Genomic DNA, 15,600 nt, shown 5'->3' with positions numbered 1-15,600 from the left:
ACAACAGGTCTTGTTATCACAGTCTGTTATTACACACAACCCATTTTTAGCCACTAACAATCCCCATTAAAAGCTATACACTCTCCTAGCCAGATTGCTATCCACTCCTTTGTCTACCCAACTACTCTACTCTCTCAACTGAAAAGAATAAATGCTGGAGATCACAGCAGGTCAGGCGACATCCATGGAGAGACAACAAGCTAACATTTCAAGTCCAGGTAACTCTTCATCAGAACCGGCATGAAGTCTGAAGGGGCCAGCATTTATTCAATAGTTGGGTACGGTGGAACGTGGAGTGTTAGGGGAGAACGGATGTTGAAAGTTTAGATTAAGTGATAGGAATGTGAAAATGGCAGAACAATAGCTCATTCCTGATGAAGGGTTTTTGCCCGAAAAGTCAATTTTCCCGCTCCTTGGATGCTGCCTGACCTGCTGTGCTTTTCAGAACCACTAATCTTGACTCTAATCTCCAGCATCTGCAGTGCCCACCTCCGCCTAGAACAATAGCGTGTTTAACTGCCAGACTTGAAAGAAGACAGTCTCACTGGAATGGGGGAGTAATCTGCAGGAATTTGTTCCTACATTGTGTTCTTCTCTCTCTTTGGGTTCTATTCCCCCCCCCCTATCGTTTACTTCTTACCCCTTTTCCCCCATCCTATTTTCTGCATATAAACCTGCATATAAGCAGTGGTTCGCACTGCTGCCTCACAGCGCCAGAGACCCGGGTTCAATTCCCGCCTCAGGCGACTGACTGTGTGGAGTTTGCACATTCTCCCCGTGTCTGCGTGGGTTTCCTCTGGGTGCTCCGGTTTCCTTCCACAGTCCAAAGATGTGCAGGTCAGGTGAATTGGCCATGCTAAATTGTCCGTAGTGTTAGGTAAGGGGTAAATGTAGGGGTATGGGTGGGTTGTGCTTCGGTGGGTCGGTGTGGACTTGTTGGGCCGAAGGGCCTGTTTCCACACTGTAAAGTAATCTAATCTAATTGAAACCAACATTTTCCTAGTTACCATCAGTTCTGAGGAAGTGTCACCGGATCCAAAATGTTAACTCTGATTTCTCTCCACAGATGCTGCCAAGCCTGCTGCAATTTCCCAGCATTTTCTGTTTTCGTTCCCCATTTAACTTCGGCAGAAATACCTCAGACAGCGGCCTTCCGAATTGGTGAGTAGTTTCATTCAAAGGGAGGGGGTTGGCTGATGGGAGATAGCAAATTCACTCTTTGTTCTGATGTCACTGATACACAACTATGAAATATTGACTGGCAGGAACAGACCACGTAGATATCAGGCTGACCCCACAACAGATTATCACAGCCATCATGCCTGATCCTGAAAAATGTCATTTGAGAAAAATGTCATTTGTACCTAGTTGCTACCCAAGTCTTGACTTTGGATAATCTCTGATTGGTCTTTTAGAAAAAAGATCCACATGATTCAATGAAAATTAACTACTGATGGACTTGGGAGACTGCCAGAATCAGATCATCTAACCTAATTTCTTCTGAAACATAGCATATTTGCTAAGCTTTCAATGTTATATTAACCCATAGTTACATAGAGATGTTCCTAAATTACTTTACAGTTTCAGAAAGTAGTTAGTAGGAAGCTATTTTAACTGAACATTTTAGAGGCAGTAATTTCTTGATGTGATTATGAAATACCTGTCCTTGTAGATTCAATAAATGCCTTAATATATTTTGAAATTAAAATGTAAAAAAATAACAGATGCTGACGATCTAAAACAAAAACAAAGTTGTTGAGAATCTCAGCAGGTCTGGCAGCATCTGTGGAGAAAGAAAGAGTTAATGATTTGAGTCCATTCTGAGGAACAGTCACTGGACTCAAAACAGTAACTCTACTTTCTGTTCACAGATGCAGCCAGACCTGCTTAGTTTCTTCAGCAATATCTGTTTTTGTTTTAAAACTAAAATCGCATTTTCAGGTATGGAAATTACTCAAAAATTCTTTATTCTGTTCTCAACTTTTTTCAGCAATATAAGCAACATGTTTGAATTAAATTCCACCAAAATGGCTTGCCATTATGAAATTAGGCAGTGGCTTTTTCCTTCACATTCTTTATTTTCCCGTTAAATGTTTGATCATGCCCAGATTTACACTAAAAGCTAGTTAAGCATGTCAATAATTTGTCTCTTTTATTCATTTTTTGATTTTAAGGCTATACCAAATATTAATTATATACATTGGAAATGCTTAAACAAAAAGTTATTTTTTCAGAAGAACGTGCCACTTTCACTGTATTAGAGAATTACACATTGGTCATGAATCTTTCTAACCATCTTTTCAGCTCATGTTTGCTTACTTATGCAAACTGGATATGATGAGTGGCAGATGGCAATAATTAGTCATTGTCTTTGATACCTTAAAACCCTTCTCCACATCCCACACACTCTCATCATTCCTGAATGCTGTCCTTACCGTACTCTCATTCTCAGACATATATGACACAGTCTCATGGTTTACCATAACATTGGCAGTGGGGTAATGAGTTTTCAGCTTCTTACTAAAAACCACATGTATTCACCCATATTCATTATTTGAAACAAAGGGGATTTGTGCAATGAATAAGTAAAGGATAAAGTGAATGTTTGTTTTTAACACTATGTATTTATTTTTAAATATTATAATCAAATTCACTTACATACAATCCTTAATGAAGTAAATTCCTGATAATTGAGCTACGAAACACTAGAGAGTATTCAGCTATTTTTGCCTCTTTCAAAGAGCTTCTTAATACTGCTAATAATTCTTTTTATTCCTGAATTGGCTATTCCTGCCAAATATTTTAAACATTAGTCAAGTGCTTACAGATTTCCCTGCCAGGAGAAATAGAATCTTACCGCCTACTTTATCAAAAAGCACTCATAATTTGAACATCTCCCCTAAATATTCCATTAACCTTGGGTGTGATTCATCAAGTTGTAGAGATTCTGTCACACCTTAAAATTAGTTGGGGGGGGGGGGGCGGGGTTGGTGGTGCTGGGAAGCCGGGTGAGGGGGGGACCCAGAGTCTAAATCCCCTATTACTGACAGGTCTTATTTTGGTTAGTAGGGTAAAGGAAACAGGGCGTGACTCACATGTGAGGGGAGCCTGAATACAGCAGGACTATGTGAGCTCAATGCTGAGTTCAAACAGATCCCATTATTCACAGCAACCATAGTGTGGAAGTAATGAGTGTTTACGAGATGTCATAAATGCTCTTGTAGGATAACTGATCTTTGGATATGTCAAGCTATTTAAATGCTTAACCCTTTGAAAACTAAAAATAGCCTGCTGCTTTAATGAGAGTTGAAAAAATTTGAATCAGTGGAGTTGTTTTTTTTAAATTCATTCAAGGCATGAGAACATGCTAGGCCAACATTTACTGCTCATTGCTAATTGCCATGAAAGCTGTAAACAGTGAATCATATTGTTGTAGGTCAGGGGTCACATGTAGGCCAGACCAGATAAAGTCTAACAAAACATAGGTGAACCAGATAGGTTTTTATGACAATTGACAATGAATACTTGGTCACAATTAGGCCAGCCTTCTTTATTCCAGATTTGTATTCAATTCAGTTTTCGCGATCTGCTGTGGTACTATGTTCCCAGAACGTTAGCCTGTGGTATTAGATTACTCATCAAATGATATTATCACCAATCCACCACCTTCTCCAAACTGTGTTTTTTTTTTAAAAAAGAAGGCTGTCTCTCTCTAAGAGTTGACAAAAAGATCTGTTCTAGTTGCTAAAATGGCTGTTTGTTGACATCACCTTGAAGGACGACCATTAGATCATTATTAACACTTGGCTGCTTTGATTCATTATCGCTGCAAGAGATTCCAGTTCAGTTTGATTGACAGCACAAATGGACTGTTAAAGGATTAGCTCCATTTGATGTGGGATCATTGATACATGTCAATAGGTTATATAAGACATTTTATATACTCATGCAAACATTTTGAATGGCTTTCATGAACAGAAGTTTTTTTCTACTTGAGTAGAAATGCATATTTAGACCTTCATTAGATCCTGGTGGACATGCAGATTATAAGTGAAAATACTCCACAAAAGCTGGTTTCCCATCACCAAGTCACGCTTTATGAACATGTGCATAGTACATGACACTAACCCAGATCACTCAGAGCTGGCTCCGAGTGTGAACAGAGCTCCTGACTCTCCTGTTTATATCTGTCAGCCACGACTCTGAAAACTCATATTCTATGATATTCAACTGGCTGACATTATTCCAATCATTACAGGAGAGTAAAGGGTAATCAGTGAGCTTTCAGAAACCATGAAACAAAAGGTATAATTTGGCATTAAATTGGCGTGGGACTATAAATGGTGCATATTGATTTGTACTTGTATGTGAGAGGGTGCAGTTGTGTGAAGGGCTGAGAACTGAGGTAGGCCTGTTAATTAGCCGAGTTTGGCATTCAGCACCTTGGAGAGCTTTGGCCATCTTTGATCAACGTCGGAGTGTGATAGGGTCAACTCCTCCCTGCACCGATTCCCACCATGCTGAAACAGGTGTGGCAAGCTGGGAAAATTCCTCACTCCTATCATACGACTCATGCTTTAGTAACCACAATGTTAATCTCTTCATAATGCTGAAGTTCCTCGTCCCCGCCGCCCCCCACCCACAATTCTAGTGGATCAGCTTCCTATTCTTTCTAAGTCTTTGACATCCCTCTAATTGTTTAACATGAGTTCCTTGCACTAGAGTCATGGAGTCATAGAGATGTACAGCATGGAAACAGACCCTTCGGTCCAACCAGTCTATGCCAACCAGATATCCCAACCCAATCTAGTCCCACCTGCCAGCACCCGGCCCATATCCCTCCAAACCCTTCCTATTCATATACCCATCCAAATGCCTCTTAAATGTTGCAATTGTACCAGCCTCCACCACTTCCTCTGGCAGCTCATTCCATACATGTACCACCCTCTGTGAAAATGTTGCCCCTTAGGTCTCTTTTATATCTTTCCCCTCTCACCCTAAACCTATGCCCTCTAGTTCTGGACTCCCTGGCCCCAGGGAAAAGACTTTGCCTATTTACCCTATCCATGCCCCTCATAATTTTGTAAACCTCTGAGGTCACTCCTCAGCCTCCAATGCTCCAGGGAAAACAGCCCCAGCCTGTTCAGCCTGTCCCTATAGCTCAAATCCTCCAGCCCTGGCAACATCCTTGTAAATCTTTTCAGAACCCTTTCAGGTTTCACAACATCTTTCCAATAGGAAGGAGACCAGAATTGCATGCAATATTCCAACAGTGGCCTAACCAATGTCCTGTACAGCTGTAACATGACCTCCCAATTCCTGTACTCAATACTCTGACTAATAAAGGAAAGCATACCAAATGCCTTCTTCACTATCCTATCTACCTGCGACTCCACTTTCAAGGAGCTATGAATCTGCTTTCCAAGTTCTCTTTGTTCAGCAACACTCCCTAGGACCTTACCATTAAGTGTATAAGTCCTGCTAAGATTTGCTTTCCCAAAATGCAGCACCTCGCATTTATCTGAATTAAACTCCATCTGCCACTTTCCAGCCCATTGGCCCATCTGGTCCAGATCCTGTTGTAATCTGAGGTAACCCTCTTCGCTGTCCACTACACCTCCAATGCTGGTGTCATCTGCAAACTTACTAACTGTACCTCCTATGCTCAAATCATTTATGTAAATGACAAGAAGTAGAGAATCCAGCACCAATCCTTGTGGCACTCCACTGGTCAAAGGCCTCCAGTCTGAAAAACAACCCTCACCACCACCCTCTGCCTTCTACCTTTGAGCCAGTTCTGTATCCAAATGGTTAGTTCTCCCTATATTCCATGAGATCTAATCTTGCTAATCAGTCTCCCATGGGAACCTTATCGAACACCTTACTGAAGTCCATAGAGATCAAATCTACCACTCTGCCCTCATCAATCCTCTTTGTTATTTCCTCAAAAAACTCAATCAAGTTTATGAGACACGATTTCCCACGCACAAAGCCATGTTGACTATCCCAAATCATGGCCTTCAAAATACATGTACATCCTGTCCCTCAGGATTCCCTCCAACAACTTGCTCACCACCGATGTCAGGCTCACTGGTCTATAGTTCCCTGGCTTGTCCTTATCACCCTTCTTAAACAGTGGCACCTCATTAGCCAACTTCCAGTCTTCCGGAACCTCACCTGTGACTATCGATGATACAAATATCTCAGCAAGAGGCCCAGAAATCACTTCCCTAGCTTCCCACAGAGTTCTAGGGCACACCTGATCAGGTCCTGGGGATTTATCCGCCTTTACCCGTTTCATGACGTTCAGCACTTCCTCCTCTGTAATCTGGACATTTTGCAAGATGTCACCATCTATTTCCCTACAGTCTATATATTCCATATCCTTTTCCACAGTAAATGCTGATGTAAAATGCTCATTTAGTATCGCTCCCATTTTCTATGGCTCCACACAAAGGCCGCCTTGCTGATCTTTGAGGTGCCCTATTCTCTCCCGAGTTACCCTTTTGTCCTTAATGTATTTGTAAAAACTCTTTGGATTCTCCTTAATTCTATTTGCTAATGCTATCTCATGTCCCCTTTTTGCCCTCCTGATTTCCCTCTTAAGTACACTCCTACTTCCTTTATACTCTAAGGATTCACTCTATCTATCCCGTCTATACCTTACGTATGCTTCCTTCTTTTTCTTAACCAAACCCTCAATTTTTTTAGTCATCCAGCATTCCCTATACCTACCAGCCTTCCCTTTCACCCTAACAGGAATATACTTTCTCTGGATCCTCGTTATCTCATTTCTGAAGGCTTCCCATTTTCCAGCTGTCCCTTTACCTGCAAACATCTGCCCCCAATCAGCTTTTGAAAGTTCTTGCCTAATACTGTCAAAATTGGTCTTTCTCCAATTTAGAACTTCAACTTTTAGATCTGGTCTATCCTTTTCCATTACTATTTTAAAACAAATAGAATTATGGTCGCTGGCCCCAAAATGCTCCCCGACTGACACCTCAGTTACCTGCTCTGCCTTATTTCCCAAGAGTAGGTCATGTTTTGCACCTTCTCTAGTAGGTACATCCACATACTGAATCAGAAAATTGTCTTGTACGCACTTAAGAAATTCCTCTCCATCTAAACCCTTAACACTATGGCAGTCCCAGTCGATGTTTGGAAAGTTAAAATCCAGTCCATAACTACCCTATTATTCTTACAGATAGCTGAGATCTCCTTACAAGTTTGTTTCTCAATTTCCGTCTGACTATTAAGGGGTCTATAATACAATCCCAATAAGGTGATCATCCCCTTCTTATTTCTCAGTTCCACCCAAATAACTTCCCTCGATGTATTTCTGGGAATACCTTCCCTCAGCACAGCTGTAATGCTATCCCTGATCAAAAATGCCACTCCCCCTCCTGTCTTGCCTCCCTTTCTGTCCTTCCTGTAGCATTTGTATCCTGGAACATTAAGCTGCCAGTCCTGCCCATCCCCAAGCCATGTTTCTGTAATTGCTATGATATCCCACTCCCATCTTCCTTACCATGCCGAGTTCATCTGCCTTCCCTGTTCGGCTCCTTGCATTGAAATAAATGCAGTTTAATTTATTAGTCCTACCTTGTCCCTGCCTGCCCTGACTGTTTGACTCATTTGTGTTCTCAACTGTACCCGTCTCAGATCAATCTCTTTCCTCACTATCTCCCTGGGTCACACACCCCCCCCCCCCCCCACCCCACCCCACCTTAATTGTTTAAATCCTCCCAAGCAGTTCTAGCAAATTTCCCTACCAGTATACTAGTCCCCTTCCAATTTAGGTGCAATCTGTCCTTCTTGTACAGGTCACTTCTACTCCAAAAGAGATTCCAATGAACCAAAAATGTGAATCCTTCTTCCATACACCAGCTCTTCAGCCATGCATTCATCTGCTCTATCCTCCTATTCCTGCCCTCATAGACCGTAGCACCAGGAGTAATCCAGATATTACTACTCTCAAGGACCTCCTTTTTAAATTTCTGCCTAACTCTGTAATCTCCCTTCCGAATCTCAACCTTTTCCCTTCCTATGTCATTGGTTCCAATGTATCTGAGACATTCCCCCCTTCCTATAACTGCCATCCATCACATACTGTTGCAAATTTCTCATCGCTTCTAACTGTCTCTCCAGCCGATCCATTCGATCTGATACGATTCGCAGCCAACAACATTTATGGCAGATATAATCCGCAGTAACCCTTAAACTCTCTTTAAACTCTCACATCTGGCAAGAAATACATATCATTCTATTATAGGCCTTTTTTTTTCCTTCACAATCTACAGACCCAGAAAATAACACCGTCTTATTCCTCTACAAACACTGCCCCAGGTTAAATTAATAGTTATGGCTTATGTTTCTTGATTAAACTTAAAATATATCTCCAAAAACATACAATCAAGAAAGAACCCACTCTACTCACTACTGCAGATTCTCCATAGGTCACACTTAAAACAACGATTAACTTATCTGATTCTATGCTGTGAACTTCACTCAACAGTTCCTTCAAGATCAGTTGTGAATTTCGCTGCTTGTTAATTTTCCCAGATGTACTCCGATGTCCAGCGATACATGAATTCAAACAGCAAAGGCAGTAACTGTGCAGGTTCTCTCTCTCTCTCTCTCCTGCAATGACCTCACCATGTGCTTCCTTTGTCTGTTCTTTTCCCTTTTAAAACTGTTGTTGTTTTGACTTTCTTTTCCCCAAAGTTTCAAATAAATGCAATAGCATATAAAACAGTAATTGTGTTCCTGGAATTCGAGGAACTCACCTCCAGTACCTAAAATACCTCAAAAAAGGAGCAGCTGTTACAGCCAGAAATTTTTCCCGTCCTCCATCTTGGATTACCCAGAATCCCTCCCACTAATAAGCAGTGTGTTTTTTTTTAAACAAAGCTAGGAATACAATGCATTTTTTAACAGCTTTCTCAACTTTCTTTGTCCCCTTCAAACATTTGTACATATGAACTTTCCATCAAAACTGCATCACTTAGTTTCTCGACCTTTCCTGATGCAATTTGGAATGAACAACACTTCACCTTTCTCTTTCAAGAGGGAATTCAATACATGGTCGTAGGGGGGAATATACAGAACTAGGATTGGTTTGCCAAGAGGGAATAGAGAATAGATGTAAATGGTTCATTTTTGGGTTGGTAAGAGATAATGAGTGCAATAACCCCACAAAGGCTGGTATCACATCACAAGTGCCCTTTACTAACATGTGGAAATTCCTTGACACTGATCCAGTTCCCTCAGAGCCAGCTCTCAGAATGAGCAGAATCTCTGACAGTCCTGTTCTTATCTGTCAACCAGGGCTCCCTGATCAGGGCTGTTAACCTGGTTCAATCAGGGAACTCATACTCATACTCATACTCAAGGCTGACCTTGTTACAATCACTGCAGAGTACTGTAGTGCATGAATCAGTGATGGGGCCTCAACTATTAACAATTTATATAAATTACTTGGATGCAGAACTGAAAGTATGATTGTTAAATTTGCTGACTGTCAAAATATAGGTAGAAGAGTTAAATGTGAAGAAAACATAAAGAATCTGTAAAGCGATTTGGATAGGTTATGTAAGTGGGCAAAAGATCTAATATAATGCAAGAATATATGCACTTGTCCGCTTTGGCACAGAGAATAGAAAGACAACATAAGAATTAAATGGAGAGAGATTATGGGCCTCTGAGGTACACATGGTTCTGGTTGACCTGGGCATGAATCACAAGGTTTACATGTGGGTAAAGCATGCAACTAGGGAGGCAAATAGGATCTTGTCTTTTATGGAAAAGTGAATGGGATATGCTACAGTTGCACATATTATTGCTGAGACCAAATCTGCAGTCATGTATAGTTTAGTCCCCTTATTTTAGAAAGAATATAAGTTTCACAGAAGCAGTTTAGAGAAGGCTTACTTAACTGATACCTGGAGTGAAGCATTGTCTTATGATGAAAGAAATGACTAGTTGGGCCTTTATCTATTTTGAGCTTAAAACAACGAGAGATTAACTTATTGAAACATAAAGATCCTGAGGGGACTTTGGAAGATGGACATTGAGAGGTTGTTTCTTCCTGTGGGAGTGTATAAATGTTTTTATGTATCTGATTTATTTACTGGGACTCGTTTTACACTAAATAAGTTGTTTTTTTTATTATTATTGAAATGCAAGATATACATATGCAATACTATGAAACCAGCCCTTCCTCTAATTTCCCAAGTTACCTTACAGTTCTTAAACTACTGTGTTCCCACACTAGTTTAAAATCTGGTTTGGAAGTACAAGATGGTAACGAGGTTTATACTACCCTGGTTACAGCTGGGCAAACTGAGGTTGAGACTGCACCTTTTGCTTCCAGAGTTCCTGCTTCTTGTGCTGTAGTGTTTGACTTTCTGATACGAGTGGCCACTTTAAATACAGTTCTATGTATCATCTCCAAGTATAATAACTCAAAATGTTAGCTTGCTTTCTCTCCGTGAATGCTGCCTGACATGCTATCAGAGAATCAGAGAATACCTACAGTGTGGAAACAGGCCCTTTGGCCCATCAAGTCCACACCAACCTCCGAAGAGTAACACACCCAGACCCATTCCCCTACCCTATATTTACCCCTGACTATGATCGCCAGCATTTGTTGTTTTCACTACAATAGCTTACTATTGTTTGCTATGCAGTCATGGTAACTGACATGCAAATTAATCCTATGTAGTTATAGCAGATTGATACAGCGATGTAATTAACATATCCATGTGAATGAATTTCAGTCCTGGAAAAAGGTGTTACAAAAAGCAGTACAGGTAGTTCTGGGATAATGAGCGTTTCAGCAGCGTGATTTGGCTATAGAATTAAGGAATGGCATTTTAGAGAACATTTGCCTCCAATGGCAATAGTGATTCCAGCGGGGATCATTTTGTGCGCTTCATTCTGCACATACACTGAGGTCCGTGCTGTTGTGCACATGCGCTGATATCCGCACCAAAGTCTTTGCGCTGTCCTGCGCATGTGCTGATGTCAGCTGTCGACAGAGAGCAGCTTTTTTACATTTTTTAAAATTGACTTTTGTTTCGTTAATAAATACGATTTCAACCTTCATCCAGGCTGTGTTATACTTTGCTTTACACGTCTGAGTGTGTTTTTGAGCAATTGTGAGTTATATTTTTTGCTGGTCTTCCCCTAACCCAACTTGTCCCATAGGCCCCATTATTTCCATTAAGTGAGGTTTCTCTGGAACACAACTATTACATTATAGGAGAACTACCTGTATTGGATATTATAATTTCCCAATTGATTCTGTCAACCCTACAAGCCTGGTTATCTCAAAAATGGTTGAAACTTTATTGCTGGAACAGCACAGCAGGTCAGACAGCATCTCTGACCTGCTGTGCTGTTCCAGCAATAAAGTTTCAGCTTTGATCTCCAGCGTCTGCAGACCTCACTTTCTCCTATCTCAAAAATGGCTCAATCAAAGCTCCGATCTATTGTTCCATCTGAAGCCTCACAGCACTGTTTCATCAACATCTATTCAATATAGTCAATCAAGGTAAATGGCTTGCATATCTGTCTGGCTCAATCCAATTTGGCAATTAATTCTGCAAACTTCCGGACTTACTTTCTCAGTTCCCTTCCCAGTATGCTGTTCAGTGACCAATGTTGCTTTTAGTGTCCCAAAGAGCTCTTATTTTGTTTAAAAGGGACATTCCACTATCTACAGGAGAGACTAGAACTAGGGGAACACTTTTAAGATAAGGGGCTTTTCATTTAAAACAGAGATGAGAACATTGTTTTTCTCAAAGGGTTGTGAGTCTTTGTAATTCAATTCAATGGTGGAGGCAGATGCGTTAAATATTTTCAAAGCGGAAGTCAATAGATCCGTGACTAACAAGGGAGTAGAGAGTTAGCAGCGATTAGGCCACAAACATATCAGCCATGATCCTGCTGAATAGCAGAGCAGACTCGTGGGGCTCCAACCCCTAATTCTCATGTTTTTATCACTATGATGAAAGAGTAGGAAAGAGATTAATTAGACAGTTCTACCAATGAACTGACACAGGCATATTGGAAAGAATGGTCGCTTTCTTTGTTGCATCATTCCATGATCTGACAGTAAGGAATCTTTAAATACTGTTTTAATTTCTTTCTTATTCACAATATTAATAAAATACCTCCCACAATTATACCTTGTAACCACAATGTCTTCTCTGATCATTTATCCTCCACATATTCAAGTTTGCAGTTTTTCCTTCAATGGAGTCTCCCATAGGCAACTATCATTTCTATTTTAGCAAAACAGCAACCTCTAGTGGTGGCACTGCATAACAGACTTTTATATTTTGTTGGGTCTACATTATTCTTTGTAGGATATCATTTTTAATGTGCCACAGCGGAAAAATAAATTCTGGATACTTGAGTTAATTTCTTGATCATTTTCTTTCCTTTCTTGACACAAAGGCTTTGTTTTAAATCTTATCCCGACATTCCCCCACCTCCTTCTCAGCCTGGAGAGAATTCGTAGACGGGATAAAATACTTAGATTGATTAACCCAATCCAATCCATTTAAAGCTTGGCAAACATAAATCAAACCATCAATAACACTTCCACAAAAGTTGGACAAGGGTCCAACTAACATTCAAAAGTTGTGAAAGACCAGAAACGCTGGAATTGATCTCTTCAGAGCACTGACTACTAATGGAAGATTTAATAAAAGTAGAGATGTAGAAATCTGAAAATCCTATTCATCACAGCAGAGCCAATTAAAATATTCAATTTCTGTGTTGTCTGGTCAAATGGACAGCTATTCTTACTTTCTCCTAATAATATACCCTCTTTTTTCCTAACGTATTACGAATTCTCAAGGGCAATTACAATTAGCAACAAAAGCTAGCCTTACTAGCAACACACACGTTCCCTGAAAGAACTGTATATTAGAAAAACAGTTCTGGGGAAATGTTCCACAGATGTCTCACCCAAGTGGCCAATCTCCATATGTTAATCGAAACATGACTTGCCAAGTTATTTAACCCTGGGAAATACCACGGTTGAAACTGAATTTGGCTGCAGACTCTCATAGGAATTACCAGATAGTGATCAGAAGTTGGAACTTAATCCAAATATTCTATTCTCTCACTCTACAGACCAAACAATGAAACTGGGGTGGTATTGGTTTTATCTTGCTCAGAATCCCGCCACGGTTAGCCATTGAAACAATTGTAGAGTTGTTTAGTTCTTTGTAATCACATTATTCTCACTACATCATGTATGCAAATGAGCTGCTAGAGGAAGTGGTGGAGGCTGGTGCAATTACAACATTTAAAAGGCATTTGGATGGGTATGTGAATAGGAAGGGTTTAGAAGGATATGGGCCAAGTGTTGGCAAATGGAACTAGGTTAGATTAGGATTTCTGGTTGGCATGGACCGAAGGGTCTGTTTCACTGCTGTACATCTGTATGACTCTATGACGTTATTTGTCATTGCTCCAGAATATTATGAGCATTGGTTAGTGTGATTGGTTAAAACATTATAGTCCTGACAAATTGCCTCTCTGGATTTAAATGCTGCAGGATTCATTTAGCCATTCATCCTCCTGGTCTGGACAAATTTACTATCACAAGTTAGGACTTAAACAAGAGCAACGTGCATTTATGTAGTGATTTAAACAGAGAAAATGTTTCATGGCACTTCATGGCATCATAAAGAAAATCAGTTGGAGTAAACTGACAGGATGTAGTGAATCTATCAGGAAGGTTCTTCAAGTGCTGGAACAAAGGATCGGTTAAAGTGTGTCTGCTTTAACGCAAGGAGTGTCAGAAATAAGAGTGATGAACTTAGAGCATGGATCAGTACTTGGGACTATGATGTTGTGGCCATAACTGAGATGTGGATTTCACAGGGGCAGGAATGGTTGCTAGATGTTCCAGGGTTTAGAACATGTAAAAAAGAACAGGGAGGGTGGAAAAAGAGGAGGGGGTGTAGCATTGCTAATCTGAGAGTGCATCACAGCTATAGAAATGAAGGTTGTTGAGGAAGGTTTGTCTACTGAGTCAGTATGGGTGGAAGTTAGGAACAGCAAGGGAGCAGCCACCTCATTGGGGGTTTTCTACAGACCACCTAATAGCAGTAGAGAGATTGAAGAACTCATAGGTGGGCAGATTTTGGAAAAATGCAGATGTAGCAGGGTTGTTGTTATGGGTGACTTCAATTTTCCCAATATTGACTGGAACCTCCTTAGTGCAAATGGTTTGGATCGAGCCACTTTTGTCAGGTGTGTTCACGAGTGTTTCCTTACTCAGTATGTAGACAGGACATCAAGGGGAGAGGCCATTTTTGATTTGGTGCTTGGCAACAAGCCAGGACAGATGTCAGATCTTGCGGTGGGAGAACACTTTGGTGACAGTGACCACAACTGCCTCACATTTACCATAGCCTTGGAGAGGGAAAGGGGCAGTTACCAAGGGAAGATATTTAATTGGGGAAAAGGAAATTATCACGCTATCAGACAGGAGTTGGGAAGTACAGATTGGGAGCAATTGTTCCACAGAAAGGGCTCAACAGACATGTGGAGACTGTTTAAGGAGCATTTGTTGCGAGTGATGCACAAATTTGTTTCTCTGAGACAGGCAAGAAGGGGTAAGATTAAGGAGACTTTGATGACGAGAATAGAGGAGCTTCTCGTCAAAAGGAAGAAGGCAGCTTACGTAAAGTGGAGGAAGCAAGGGTCTAGCACAGCATTAGAGGATTACAGGTTTACTAGAAAGGAGCTCAGAAATGGACAGAGGAGAGCCAGGAGGGGGCAAGAAAAAGGCTTGACTGGAAGGATTAGGGAGAACCCAAAGGCATTTTATTCATACGTGAGGAATAAGAGAATGATCAGGGAGAAGGTAGGGCTGGGCAGGGATAGCGTAGGGAGCTCGTGCGTGGAGTCTGAGCAGATAGGGGTAGCCCTAACTGAGTTTTTTGCTTCAGTTTTCACTAAGGAACGGGACCTTGTTGTGAATGAGAACTATGAGGAGCTGAGAAACAGGCTTGAACAGAACAAAATTGATGAAGCTGATGTGCTGAAAACTTTGGCAAACATTAAGATTGATTAAGGGCAAGACCATATTTATCCCAGGTTGCTCCAGGAAGTGAGAAAGGAGGTTGCTAAGCCACTGGCAAAGATCTTTGCTTCCTCACTCTCCACGGGAGTCGTACCAGAATATTAGAGGGAGGCGAATGTTGTTCCTCTTTTCAAGAAGGGGAATAGGGAAATCCCTGGCAATTACAGAGCAGTCAGTATTACATCTGTGGTCAGCAAGGTTTTGGAAAGAATTCTGAAGGATAAGATTTATGACTATTTGGTAAAGCATAGCGTGATTAAAGGCAGTCAGCATGGCTTTGTGAGGGGCAGGCCATGCCTCACAAATCTTATTGAGTTCTTTGAGGAAGTGATGAGACAGGTCGACAAAGATCGAGCAGTGGGTGTGATATATATGGACTTCAGCAAGGCATTTGATAAGGTTCCCCATGGTAGGCTCATTCATAAAATCAGGAGGTATGGGATACAGGGAGATTTGGCTGTCTGGATTCAAATTGGTTGGCTGACAGAAGG

The 15,600-nt window shown here is 41.0% G+C and overlaps 1 long non-coding RNA gene across 2 annotated transcripts in view; it reads left to right on the top strand.

Moving 5' to 3' along the window:
* Positions 1-15,600, top strand: part of LOC122560058 (uncharacterized) — a 161,069-nt gene that overhangs the window by 69,447 nt on the left and 76,022 nt on the right. The window contains exon 3 of one of the 2 annotated variants that reach the window (XR_015759485.1): positions 1,067-1,161. The exons of the other annotated variant lie outside the window; for it this stretch is intronic. This is a non-coding gene — a long non-coding RNA (uncharacterized LOC122560058). The remainder of the gene's footprint in view (positions 1-1,066; positions 1,162-15,600) is intronic. 2 annotated transcript variants of the gene reach the window in all.

Source organism: Chiloscyllium plagiosum, unplaced genomic scaffold (assembly GCF_037043375.1).
Source record: "Chiloscyllium plagiosum isolate Xiang-an unplaced genomic scaffold, Cpla_swu_hap1 HiC_scaffold_15, whole genome shotgun sequence".
Taxonomy (NCBI): domain Eukaryota; kingdom Metazoa; phylum Chordata; class Chondrichthyes; order Orectolobiformes; family Hemiscylliidae; genus Chiloscyllium; species Chiloscyllium plagiosum.
The sequence above is the reverse complement of the archived record's forward strand: the minus strand, read 5'-3'. Positions and strand labels throughout refer to the sequence as shown.